This window comes from Triticum aestivum, chromosome 7A, assembly GCF_018294505.1.
Source record: "Triticum aestivum cultivar Chinese Spring chromosome 7A, IWGSC CS RefSeq v2.1, whole genome shotgun sequence".
Lineage (NCBI taxonomy): Eukaryota > Viridiplantae > Streptophyta > Magnoliopsida > Poales > Poaceae > Triticum > Triticum aestivum.
In genome coordinates this window covers 81,203,177-81,216,031 of record NC_057812.1, presented here as the reverse complement: position 1 = coordinate 81,216,031, position 12,855 = coordinate 81,203,177, and positions in this window count along the sequence as shown.

Sequence of the window (12,855 nt, the reverse complement as noted above, 5' to 3'; positions counted from 1 at the left end):
CTCATGGATGGGTTCTTGGGTTACCTGTCCGTGAACCTTTGGGTGCTAGGTGCGCAGCGAGCTGATGATGCCAGACTCGTTGTCAGCCCAGCTAGTTCAACCTTGTAATCGCACATCGATGGCCACCTTCGCTCCCAACAGCCCAGCAAGGGAGCAATGGACCCGGAGAGAAAATGACACCTTGTCCTAGTGTAAAATCACAAATGATTTACATCTGAAAACAAGGTGTCACACACTATACTATACACCAAATTACCAAGAAGACAATTTTGCACCTGGTGTCCTGTGCACCCAGAAAGCTGAATGTGAGTACGCCCCTACGGCGAGGGGTGCTCCTAGTTGGCGCCTTATGCACCAGTTATGGATATTGGTGCTCACGTCCTTCTGCTCATGGGCCGGTCCAATTCAATCTCTTGAGCGTGGGCTCAGTTCCTGGATTGATCGCTAAAAAAAGGGTTCTTGGTTCGTTTATATTTTATTTTCTAGTTCGGTCGGCTCCTAGTTGACCGGCCGTTGTTCACCAATGGTCGGGGCCCACATTGATCATTGACTATCCAGAAAAGTTAATGAAGGAAATATGCCCTAAAGGCAATAATAAAGTTATTATTTTATTTCCTTATATCATGATAAATGTTTATTATTCATGCTACAATTGTATTAACCGAAAACATAATACTTGTGTGAATACATAGACAAACTAAACGTCACTAGTATGCCTCTACTTGACTAGCTCGTTAATCAAAGATGGTTATGTTTCCTAACCATAGACATGTGTTGTCATTTGATTAACGGGATCACATCATTAGGAGAATGATGTGATTGACATGACCCATTCCATTAGCTTAGCACCCGATCGTTTAGTATGTTGCTATTGCTTTCTTCATGACTTATACATGTTCCTGTGACTATGAGATTATGCAACCCCCGTTTACCGGAGGAACACTTTGTGTGCTACCAAACGTCACAACATAACTGGGTGATTATAAAGGTACTCTACAGGTGTCTCCAAAGGTACATGTTGGGTTGGCATATTTCGAGATTAGGATTTGTCACTCCGATTGTCGGAGAGGTATCTCTGGGCCCTCTCGGTAATACACATCACTTAAGCCTTGCAAGCAATACAACTAATGAGTTAGTTGCAAGATGATGTATTACAGAACGAGTAAAGAGACTTGCCGGTAACGAGATTGAACTAGGTATTGAGATACCAACGATCGAATCTCGGGCAAGTAACATACCAATGACAAAGGGAACAACGTATGTTGTTATGCGGTCTGACCGATAAAAGATCTTCGTAGAATATGTAGGAGCCAATATGAGCATCCAGGTTCCGCTATTGGTTATTGACCGGAGACGTGTCTCGGTCATGTATACATTGTTCTCAAACCATAGGGTCCGCACGCTTAACATTAGGATGAGAGTTTCATTATGAGTTTATATATTTTGATGTACCGAATGTTGTTTGGAGTCCCGGATTTGATCATGGACATAACGAGGAGTCTCGAAATGGTCGAGACATAAATATTGATATATTGGAAGCCTATGTTTGGACATCGGAAGTGTTCCGGGTGAAATTGGTATTTTACCGGAGTACCGGGAGGTTATCGGAACCCCCCGGTAACCTAATGGGCCTTACTGGGCCTAGTGGAGGAAGAGGAGAGGAGGCCTAGGGGCTGCCGCGCGCCCCTTCCCCCCCCCCCCAAGTCTGAATTGGACAAGGAGGAGGGGCGGCGCCCCCTGTCGTGGTTCTAAGTCTGACAGTAGAGTGGGGGGTAGGTGTGGAGAGGCAAGGTCCTAGCTATGGAGAGGTTGTAACACAAGAGATGTACGAGTTCAGGCCCTTCTCGGAGGAAGTAAAAGCCCTACATCTCGGAGCCCGGAGGCGGTCGAGTGGATTATGTGTATATGAGTTACAGGGTGCCGAACCCTTCTGCCTGTGGAGGGGGGTGGCTTATATAGAGTGCGCCAGGACCCCAGCCAGCCCACGTAATGAAGGGTTTAAGGTGTATTTAGTCCGGGGCGTTACTGGTAACGTCCCACATAACGTGTCTTAACTACCATAAAGTCTACTTAACTACAGGTCGTTGCAGTGCAGAGTGCCTTTTGACCTCCTGGTAGTCGAGTGAGTCTTCGTGGTCGAGTCCTTCAAGTCAGTCGAGTGAATCCCTCGTTGGTCGACTGGAAGGTGACCTCTTCTAAGGGTGTCCTTGGGCAGGGTACTTAGATCAGGTCTGTGACCCTACCCTAAGTACATGACCCCATCATTAGCCCCCGAACGGATTGAGGCTTTGAGTAACGGAGGAGTTGATGCTGTTTCCGATTGACCTTTGCACACTGGTCGTGCGTTGTCCTGAATCCAGAGAATCTTTTCGTTGATAGTGAGCAACTTGTCTTCAGTCGACTCGATCCATTCTTTTCTTTCGTCGAGTGATCTTTCGGGCTTCGTCGATTTCCGAGCGACGGATCGCAGGAAATCCTGCGCCTGACAGACTGATCTGCCGTTAGCGGATTCCGCGGGATGCGAAATTTGGGGAAACGCGCGAAGCGGAGCGGACTGCGGCGTTCGGATGGGACGGGACATAGACGCCTCGATTCTCGTGCCGCTTTCTTCGCCACGTATCTCGCCCGTGTAACAGTTCCAGGATATGATTAGATCTGCCGGGTCCACCTGTCATCCACTCGGAAGGGATCTTATAAATGCGCCCGGTGGGGGTTTTTTGAACAGTGCCTCGGCATTCTCTCTCTCTGCCTCCTTCGTCTCCACCCAACACGCTCGCTCTTGCCCCCGCACCACTTCTCCTCACGCGCCCTGCCGGAAGCCATGGTCAAGGAGAAGACGGCGGCGCTGGAGCGCGCGAAGAAGGCGTCGGCGACGGAGAAGGCGAAGGGGAGATCCACCAGCCGCGGTGGGTCTTCGTCCAGATCCCGCCTGCTGAAAGGCTGGGTCCAGGGAGATTGGATCCAGTCGGCCATCACGGAGAAGGACCTCCTCGACATGGCCAACGAGGGCCTGATCCCCCATGGAGCTGCGAGGCTTCCGGGGAAAGAGTGGCAGCCCCAGCCGGAAGAGGGTGAGTGCGTGCTTCTGGCTACCCATGTCGACCGCGGATTCTCTTTGCCGCCGAGCGTTTTCTTCCGTGGTTTCTTGAACTTTTTTGGAGCGCAACTCCACCACTTCACCCCGAATTCTATCGCCTATCTTGCCGCGTTTGTGTCCATGTGCGAGAGTTTTCTGGGCTGTCGACCGCACTGGGGCTTGTTCAAGCACATATTCACATGTCGCTCTCAAACTGTAAAGAAGGCGAGTCCAGGCGACGAAAGAACCCGAGTGGTCCAAATGTGTGGAGGTCTGGGGATCCAGGTGAGAAACAAGAGCACCTTCCCAGCTATGACATTTCCCGAGTCAGTCAGAGGCTGGCAGTCGACCTGGTTCTACTGCCAGGACGAGTCGACACCGGGGCAGTCGAGTGGGCTCCCTCCATTTACCATGGACCGAGTGAACAAGCCCTCCTCCCTGAAGCTGATTCCGGAGGAGAAAGCTGATGTGAAGATGTTGATGGAGCGCGTAGTTCAGTTGGTTCGGGAGGGAGTGACGGGCATGGATCTCCTGGAAGTTTTCCTTAGGCGTCGAATCCAGCCTCTTCAGTTCTAGAGCCACTGCATGTGGTTGTACTGTGGGACTGAAGACGTGACTCGGGTTAACCCAGAAACAGTCGACGATGCCACTCTGGAAAGGTGGATGGCCGCTGTTACTAGGAACAAGGATAACCCTCGCGGAGCCAGAAGGATTCCTCCACTCGACTGCCACAGTGACCCAAACAAGGTATGTCTGCTCCACTTCCCATTGTATTTTTGTCGTATTTATTTCTGTTTTCTCTGCCGATCGATCGACTGATCTTTGTCTTGTTGTCCATCAGGCCCTCACTGAACTGTACTCAATGCCCAACGGAGCGCGGGCTCCGACTGAGGAGGGAGAAGCGAGCGGGGGCGAGAGTTAGGAGGAGGAGTGGGACTCGGACGCCGCCGAGGCCGATGATGATGACGATGACGATGATGATGATGACGATGAGGACGGCGAAGAGGAGGAGGAGGAGGAGGTCGCACCACCGCGCTCGGAAAGGCGGTCGAAACTTGTTCATGACCCTGCGACTGAACGCGGCGAGGGGGTCGCGACTGTTACTTAGTCGACCAATGTCACATCCCTAGCTTCTGGTAATGCTCTAGGCTAGCTTCATGTGTGCATCATGTTTAAATTTCATTTAAATTTGAAATGAGGATTGGTGGAACCCTCAGAATCATTTTTGAAAATGACCCAAATAAAAAAATTCCCCAAAAGGGTCCAAGAAAATGCTCATGTTGCCCTCTGAAAATATTGGACAGAGATAAAAATCAAAACAATATTTTTAGGAGCTCATGGACATTTATTTTGGCCATTTGGATTAATTCGATAAATATTTGCATTGGAAAGATATTTCTATATATATGAAATATGGTCCAAAAATTATGCCAATTATAAAAGAGCTCTGGAATAATACCATTAGCCCCTACAAAAATTGGCATAATAAAATTAAATGATTTAATATATTTATTAAATCAAACAAATGTCAGAAAAATAGAAAACAGAAGTAAAATAGGAAAAACAGAGAGAGGGAGGGAAACATTACCTGCAGCCCACCTGGGCCATTTACCTGTAGCCGGCCCAGCTCCTCCCGCTGGCCCAGCCCACCTCCTCCCTCCCCCTTGTCTTCTTCCTCCCCTCGCACCGAAGCAGCTCGGTGGCGAGCGCCGATGCCGCCTCGGCCACCTCCTGCTTCCACCGAGGCGTTCCCGAGCCTCCCTCGCGACGCCACGGAGACGCCCTCGCCCCCTGCACCTCCCCTCTCTTCCCCTGGACCCCGTTCTCTCCTCTGCTTTCCTCCCTGCACGCGCCCGAGCGGAGCTCGTCGTCGCCGACGCCGTTCGCCGTAGCCACCGTGCTCCTCGCTGCCACCCGAAGTACCCAGGGGATCCGCCTCGACCACTTCTTCCTCCTCGCCGAGAAGCGCACCGCGGGAGCCCCTGCAACGTCGCCACCGCCGGCTTCTTCAACCTCGGGACCGCCGGCCATCTTCGTCAAATTCGTCGGCTCGGGTGCCTCCCCGAGCTCCCCGAGGCCACCGTCGCAACCCCTGTGAGCTACTCTTCCATTCCCCCTCCTCCTCGCGCTCGTTCCCGTACCCTAGCCGCCTTTCCGCCGGACCCGAGAGCTCGCCGCCGCCGTGCCTCGTCACCACCGTGGCTGGAGCCGTTGCAGCTCGAAGCCGAGCACACCACCGCACTCAACACGTCTCCAGGAGCCCGTAGCCGCCACTAGCTTCCCCTCCCGTGCCCCCGAACGCCAACCCCGACCTCGCCCGAGCTCCGGCCGCCGCAAAAGAGCTCGCCGCCGGCAGCTCCGGCCACCCCAGCCTCCGCCACCGCCACCGTTGGATGCGCCACTCCACCCTCTCCCCGTAGCTGCTCCCTGCGCGCCAAAAGAGCCCCTGTAGTTGGTTTCCGACGCGCACCACCGCGTCTGGCCTCGCCGGCGTCAAGCCGCCGGTGGGTCTGACCACGTTGACCACGGCGGGACCCCCCCCCCTTTCTGGGTCGATGACAGGTGGGGCCAGCCCCCCCTGTTAATTAGTTTAGTTATTTTATTTTAACTACCCCCTCTGCTGACACTGACAGGTGGGCCCCCGCCATCAGGTGATTAGCTTAAGCTAATCACCACCTAATCTAACCCCAGAGCCACTGACATGTGGGCCCTAGTGCCCTAATCCTTAATTAAACTAAAATAAACCCCCCCTGTTTAACCTGTGACGCTGACATATGGGTCCCACAGGTCAGGTTTGACCTGGAGGCGCCCTGTTGACCTGCTGACGTCAAGGTGATGTCATGCTGACGCATTAAATGATTTTCTGGATTTAAAATAAATCAGAAAATTCCAGAAAATTGTTTAAACCTCAATAAATCATAGAAAATTAACCGTAACTCCAAATTAAATAATTTATATATGAAAAATTATCAGAAAAATTCAAGGAATCCATCTGTACCATTTTCATGCATGTTAGAACAACTTATCACTACTGTTTAGGGCAAATGAAGTGAATGGCATTTGAATAATCACATATGGAGTTTGAATTTGAATCTTGTATTCAAACCAACTTCATTTAATCCGTTGCTAGTTGCATTAGCCCAAAACACATTCATTTTGCCATGTCATGATCATGCATCATATTGTACATTGCATTGATTGTGTTCCCTTCTGTGTTGCCGGTAATTATCCCCTCTCGATAGACGTGATACCGATGATGTGATCGTTGACACTGATGAAGACTCAATGTTATCTTCAGAAGTGCCAGGCAAGCAAAACCCCCTTGTTCATTCCGATACAATCCTACTCTCTCGCTCCTGCTCTCTTTTACTGCATTAGGACAACACCGATTCATCTGTTACTTGCTGCGGTAGCTGAACCCCTTTATCCTTTGCATGACCTGTCATTGCCACAGTAAATAGATGAAACCCACTAGCATGAGTAGGAGTTGTTTGAGCCCTGTTGTGCCTACTCATTCATGCTTGTTTGTCATGCCTGCTACTGCTTAGAGTTGAGTCAGGTCTGATTCATCGAGGATGAATCAGAGGTGTGTGAACATGTCCTACTATGTGTGAGCTAAGTGTGTGAACACGATTTGGTAAAAGGTGTCGGTGAGAGGCCATGTAGGAGTACATGGTGGGTTGTCTCATTGAAGCCGTCCTTAGGAACTGAGTTCTGTGTTTGTGATCCATGATTCAGCTACTACCATACATTGGGCCCTGAAATATGACCCCGCTCGACTTCTCATTCACCCTCGTCCTCTGTCCAGGAGTTGCAAGTAGTTTCTGGTGTTTGTAGTATGCTGGAGGCCGTGGACAGCGCTGACCGTAGGGGTGGGCTGTGATGCGGTAGGCACGTGGCCGGGTAAACCGGGCGCCCGTTTGGTGTCACGGAACCCTGTTCACATCGTTTGGGGCTGTGAGCGAAACTCCGGCCGGATCTCCTCATGGATGGAACCCGAATAGGCGATAAACCTGGACTAGAGACTTGAGTGTTTAGGTAGGTCGTGGTCTACACCCACGTCGGCTTTCGCTTGAAGTCTGCCGAGCACATGTCGTGTGCAGACGCTAAGTGGTGGAAACATGTATGAAGAAGTACACCCCTGCAGGGTTATCATCATCTATTCGAATAGCCGTGTCCACGGAAAAGGACTTCTGGGTTACTTATATCAGTTCATAGACAAGTGAAAGTGGATACTCTAAAATACGCAAGATAAGCGTGAGTGCTATGGATGGCGTTCTCGTAGGGAGACGGGAGCGGATCCATAGTGGTGTATTGATATGGTGAATATGTGGACTCGTGTGCGCCACCTCAAAAGAGTTACTTGCAGTCGTAGTTCAGGATAGCCACCGAGTCAAAGCTGGCTTGCTGCAGTTAAACCCCACCATCCCCTTTGTTGATAATGATGCATATGTAGTTAGTTCTGATGTAAGTCTTGCTGGGTACATTTGTACTCACGTTTGCCTATTTTATGTTTTTGCAGAGAGACTTCAGTCTCACTAGTAGTTCCGCGTGGACTTCGACGTTTAGCTTGTTACCTCAGCTACGATCTTGTGCCCTCGGCAGGATCTGATAGATAGTCAGGCTTCTCAGCCTTTTTCATTTATAGATGTCTGTACTCAGACATGATAGCTTCCGCTTGTGCTTTGACTTGTATGCTCTGATTGTTGGGTCATGAGACCCATGTTTGTAATATCTCGCTCCTCGGAGCCTATTGAATAAACTACTTGAGTTGTAGAGTCATTTTGTGATGCCATGTTGTATTGCACATATCGAGCATATTGTGTGTATGTTATTGAAATGCTTGGTATGTGTGGGATCTGACCATCTAGTTGTTTATCTTTAGTAGCCTCTCTTACCGGGAAATGTCTCCTAGTGTTTCACTGAGCCATGGTAGCTTGCTACTGCTCCGGAACACTTAGGCTGGCCGGCATGTGTCCTTCTTCGTTCCTGTGTCTGTCCCTTCGGGGAAATGTCACGCGATGAATACCGGAGTCCTGCTAGCCCAGTGCTACAGCCTGGTTTCACTCGCTGATGACCGACACGTTCGATGCTGGGTCATGGATGCCTGTCCCTGTAAGTCTGTGCCACTTTGGGTTTACGACTAGCCATGTCAGCCCGGGCTCCTTATCATATGGATGCTAGCGACACTGTCATATACGTGTGCCAAAAGGCGCAAACGGTCCCGGGCTAAGGTAAGGCGACACCCGTGGGAATACCGTGCGTGAGGCCGCAAAGTGATATGAGGTGTTACATGCTAGATCGATGTGGCATTGAGTCGGGGTCCTGACAGCGTTGGTATCAGAGCTTGACTGCCTGTAGGATTACCAAGCCAAACTGGTCGAAGTTGAGTCTAGAAATTCTTTAGTTATATAAGGGAATTGATTGTGGGATGGAACGTAAGGCTCTTTTTACTCCTTGTACCTTATGCCTTCTGATCTGAGTCATCTTATCTTTCCTGCGGGGATTAAGAGCTAGGCTATCTCTTCTTTCTATCAGGATCACGAGTTACTAATCAGTAGACTTATAAGATTGTTGGATTTAAGTCTCAGTTCAGTTCCTACTACTTCCGTATGTGAATTGTTGATCTCGGAACCTTGATATTGTGCTTCTGAGTGGTTATGCCACCATTTTTGTGAATGTCTCAAATCTTTTCTGAGCATTTACAGCCGTTATGCTGTCCGAGTCATCCCAGGTTTCTAAGTAGTCTGATGCAATTGCAAATCCTTTCTTCCCGTTTCAATGTTCCCATGGGCCAGATTAACCACACTAATCAGTGAGTTGAGGTACTTCGTTACCTTGACATATATGTTGGAGATATTATTGTGGCCCTAGGTGTTTAGGGAGTCACCTAGTAATCTAGCAATGTTTTGTGATCCCAGTGTGATGATTCTGGCTTTTATTCTCGGAAGCATCCCGTGATGCTACTTAGTAATAGGTATTCTATTCCTGGGTTCTTAAACCCGATATTCACCCTACTTACATCATGTTGATAGTGTTGCTAGTTCCTTTAGTATATTAGTAACCTTTGCGATAGTCCTCGAGGTCCGTGGTATATCGTTCTTCCAAATACCATGAACCATTATGGCAGAAGTTTGTTGGATCAAAAGATCACAACAGGCCCTCTATGAGTTCTCCATGCTATATTGTGACTCTGCCAGTTCTACCTTTCTGCATGGGTTATCCGGAAGAAATATGTGGAATTCGTTCGACATGCTAAACCATGCATCCACAACTCAGAAAATTATATGTTCTTTGAGTTGTCCCTTTAGTTGTCTTCTGACCCTCGTCTATCAATTGATAGTCAAGATTATGTGTGCATTCGTTCATCGATGCCTATTACTCTTGTGGTCTGTCAAGCCATTCTATTCCGGAATGACTAGGAGAAACAAACTCCAGTACCTCATCCATATTTAGGATTGGGTCAAAGTAGTTGTGTTCCGCAGATCAAGTTACAATCCAGCTTCTGGTCTGCTCTACCCTGAAGTATTACCTTCCTTATGACAGGAATTTCATGAGAATTGCACTACCCTTTGTGAATTCTTGACATAGTGATATTTCTCGCCATCCTTTTTCATTCCTCGGTTCCGTGTTGTTGCAGCCGGAGTGCCGACAAGTGAATCATGATGTGTGAAACCAATACTCCTAGCAACCTTGTTGCTTGGTAGTTAAAGGACAATAATTTCTTTCTTAGTGTGTTGGTTATTAAATCATCATTCTAAGATTGATCGTGCTACCTAGTCCTTATTTCGGTGCACCCTTCGATTGATGAGTTAGGATCTTGTCAAGTCCTCACTCATTTGATCATATCGTCTTGCCCTCAAAAGCGAGATTGTTCTCGAGCTTAGTAACATACCGGTGGTTCATGATTTTCTGAATATCTTCTCGGAAGTATCACCAGGTCGTCACCTGACCGTTATGTTGAGCCCGTGATCAAGTTGGTTTCTTGTGAACCACCTTCTCTCCAAGAATCGGTGTTAGATATCCCTGAGCTAGTTGGTTAAGCTAGACAACAACTTGGAGAGTTGGAAGATAAAAGCTTGTCTGACTTAGTTCGTTCCAAAGGGATATTCTTGTGTAGTGTGTGTTGAAGAAAGATGATATCTTCATCGATTGGTCCCTGTGATCAGTTGCTGGACCTATTGTCTTATCAATTCTTTGATTTGAGTGTGGGCTATCGTCAAATCAAATCAGTACCAACGATGCTCGTAATGTTGCCTTACTCGTGGTTGATCCCTCGAGCATACACCCTTACATCTTTGGTCTGACCAATGCTATCACTTGTTCACTTAACTATGGAATTCCTTTTAAAAGGAAACCCGGATGAGTTGTTGTTGAGCCCATTGGCAACATCCTTCTCTCCTCCATGGTGTTGTTGAACATTAAGCTAGTGTTGGAAACTTTTGAAAGCATTTCTTCATGCTAGTTCATGGAGCAAATGTTCGGATGTAAGAAGTGACTTCCTCCAGTCCATGTGCATTTGATGCAAGTTGCCGCCGTGGATTCGAGAAAGTCAATGTTGTTTCCTTTGGAATCATCCCAAATCAGTCATGCATACGTGCGAAGTATTCTGTGGTTCGGAGACTTGCAACCTCCATTCTATATGGGTCCCTAGCACACCAAGCCACTGATTGATTTGTTCAAGATTAATAAGTTTTAAGTGCTAGTCCCGAAGGTACCAGACGGATTTGTACAAAACTTCGATATCCTCGCTGATGGTTCCCCCTCCTGAACTCGGTAGTGTTTTATTATAAGACTACTTTGTGGTCATGCTTGTCTTGGACAACGTGTTCACATGTTTGTAGCAGAACCAGCTCATGTTTTGGAGCTTGCTATCGTAGTTCATTTCCCGAGAATCTCGCAACGTCATCTCGTCGAATTGTGTTGCAAACTTTCATTTTTCTTCCTAGACTCGATGAGTCTGGAATATCCTGACACCAACCAGATCTGAATCTCAGGCAGATATGATGGTTTGGAACATTTCCCAAGAACTATAATATTGGTCCCTTGATAACCGGTAAAGTGGATGTCGTGGCCAGCACCACCCAGCCGAAGGACCTATTATTGTGGTATCTTGATTGAAGCAGTTGGCCACCTTCCCATAAGGACTTCGTAGGATTTACTTCCTAGTTGTGCCTTATGCTTATTGTGTTCCCGAAGTCCGACCTTTTACTTGATGTTTTAGATATCAAACCATATCTATGAATGGGTTATACTAGCACATCAAGGAGAACATTAGAAGCGGAGTGCTAAATGTCTCTCGGTCGATCATCCAGATTTTATTTGCTTGGCCTCGCTAAGGTGAAATCTGAGAAAGTGTTATCCTCCTTCGCATCTGCATCGTCCATCGCTATTCATCATGGTAGTATGTTGTGTTGTCAGCACCCTTGACGCGGTTGTTGATAAAACCTTGATGATTGTGGAAATGCTTAAGTTCTTGAGAGCACGCACAAGCGCTACGTCTTATCATCGGCACTAGCTGGGATTGCCCCAGATTCTTCGGTTATGCTATAACCACTCCAACAGTGAATTCACTCTCTATTGTTGGGTTCTTCCCCAGTTACCAGAATCATTCCCAGCATTTGCATTTTGTTCCCAGCTTGCACCGCCAATGTGTCATTCTACCATGGGTCCCTTCCATTTCCGGTGATAAGCAAAAATCATCCATTACGTTGTCTTCAACAAGGTAATCCACATCATCCAAGTTTGAGTATGCCATTCTACCGACCCCCTCCAAACGATCGCTCGAGAATTGTCTTAGGCTGGTTTAAAGAGTTTCAATGATCTCTGAATCAAAAGTAATTCTTTTTGCCACTTAAGGGAATATCTCTACGAGTCACGGTTCCGAAGGTGTCTCGTTGTGGTATCATGGCAACTCAACTCCTCGCTACGTTGACAATTGTTTACCACCTTCTTAAGCGTGAAATTGTTGTCTACCTAGTGAACCCTCGTCATCTGCTTCACTCCTTTTCTTCGGATCTGTGCTTCGTCTCTCAGCTCAAGAGATGTTGCTATGTCTCATCCCATGAGTTGATCCTAAGTTGTTCGGTCTTCTCGAAGATCGATTGTTCTAGAGTTTTCCTTTCCTCTTCTTGTCATGATTAGCTGGAGTTCTCAGAGCAAGACATCAAGACAAAGATGGTGTTCAAATCAACGTTCAACTGAAGTGCACCCTGGATCGTGAAGATTATACTAGTTGCGTTTCCCCTTCACCTTACCCTACGCTTGAATCTCGAGACGAGATTCTTGTTTAGTGGGGGTGAGTTGTCACATCCCTAGCTTCTGGTAATGCTCTAGGCTAGCTTCATGTGTGCATCATGTTTAAATTTCATTTAAATTTGAAATGAGGATTGGTGGAACCCTCAGAATCATTTTGAAAATGACCCAAATAAAAAAATTCCCCAAAAGGGTCCAAGAAAATGCTCATGTTGCCCTCTGAAAATATTGGACAGAGATAAAAATCAAAACAATATTTTTAGGAGCTCATGGACATTTATTTTGGCCATTTGGATTAATTCGATAAATATTTGCATTGGAAAGATATTTCTATATATATGAAATATGGTCCAAAAATTATGCCAATTATAAAAGAGCTCTGGAATAATACCATTAGCCCCTACAAAAATTGGCATAATAAAATTAAATGATTTAATATATTTATTAAATCAAACAAATGTCAGAAAAATAGAAAACAGAAGTAAAATAGGAAAAACAGAGAGAGGGAGGGAAACATTACCTGC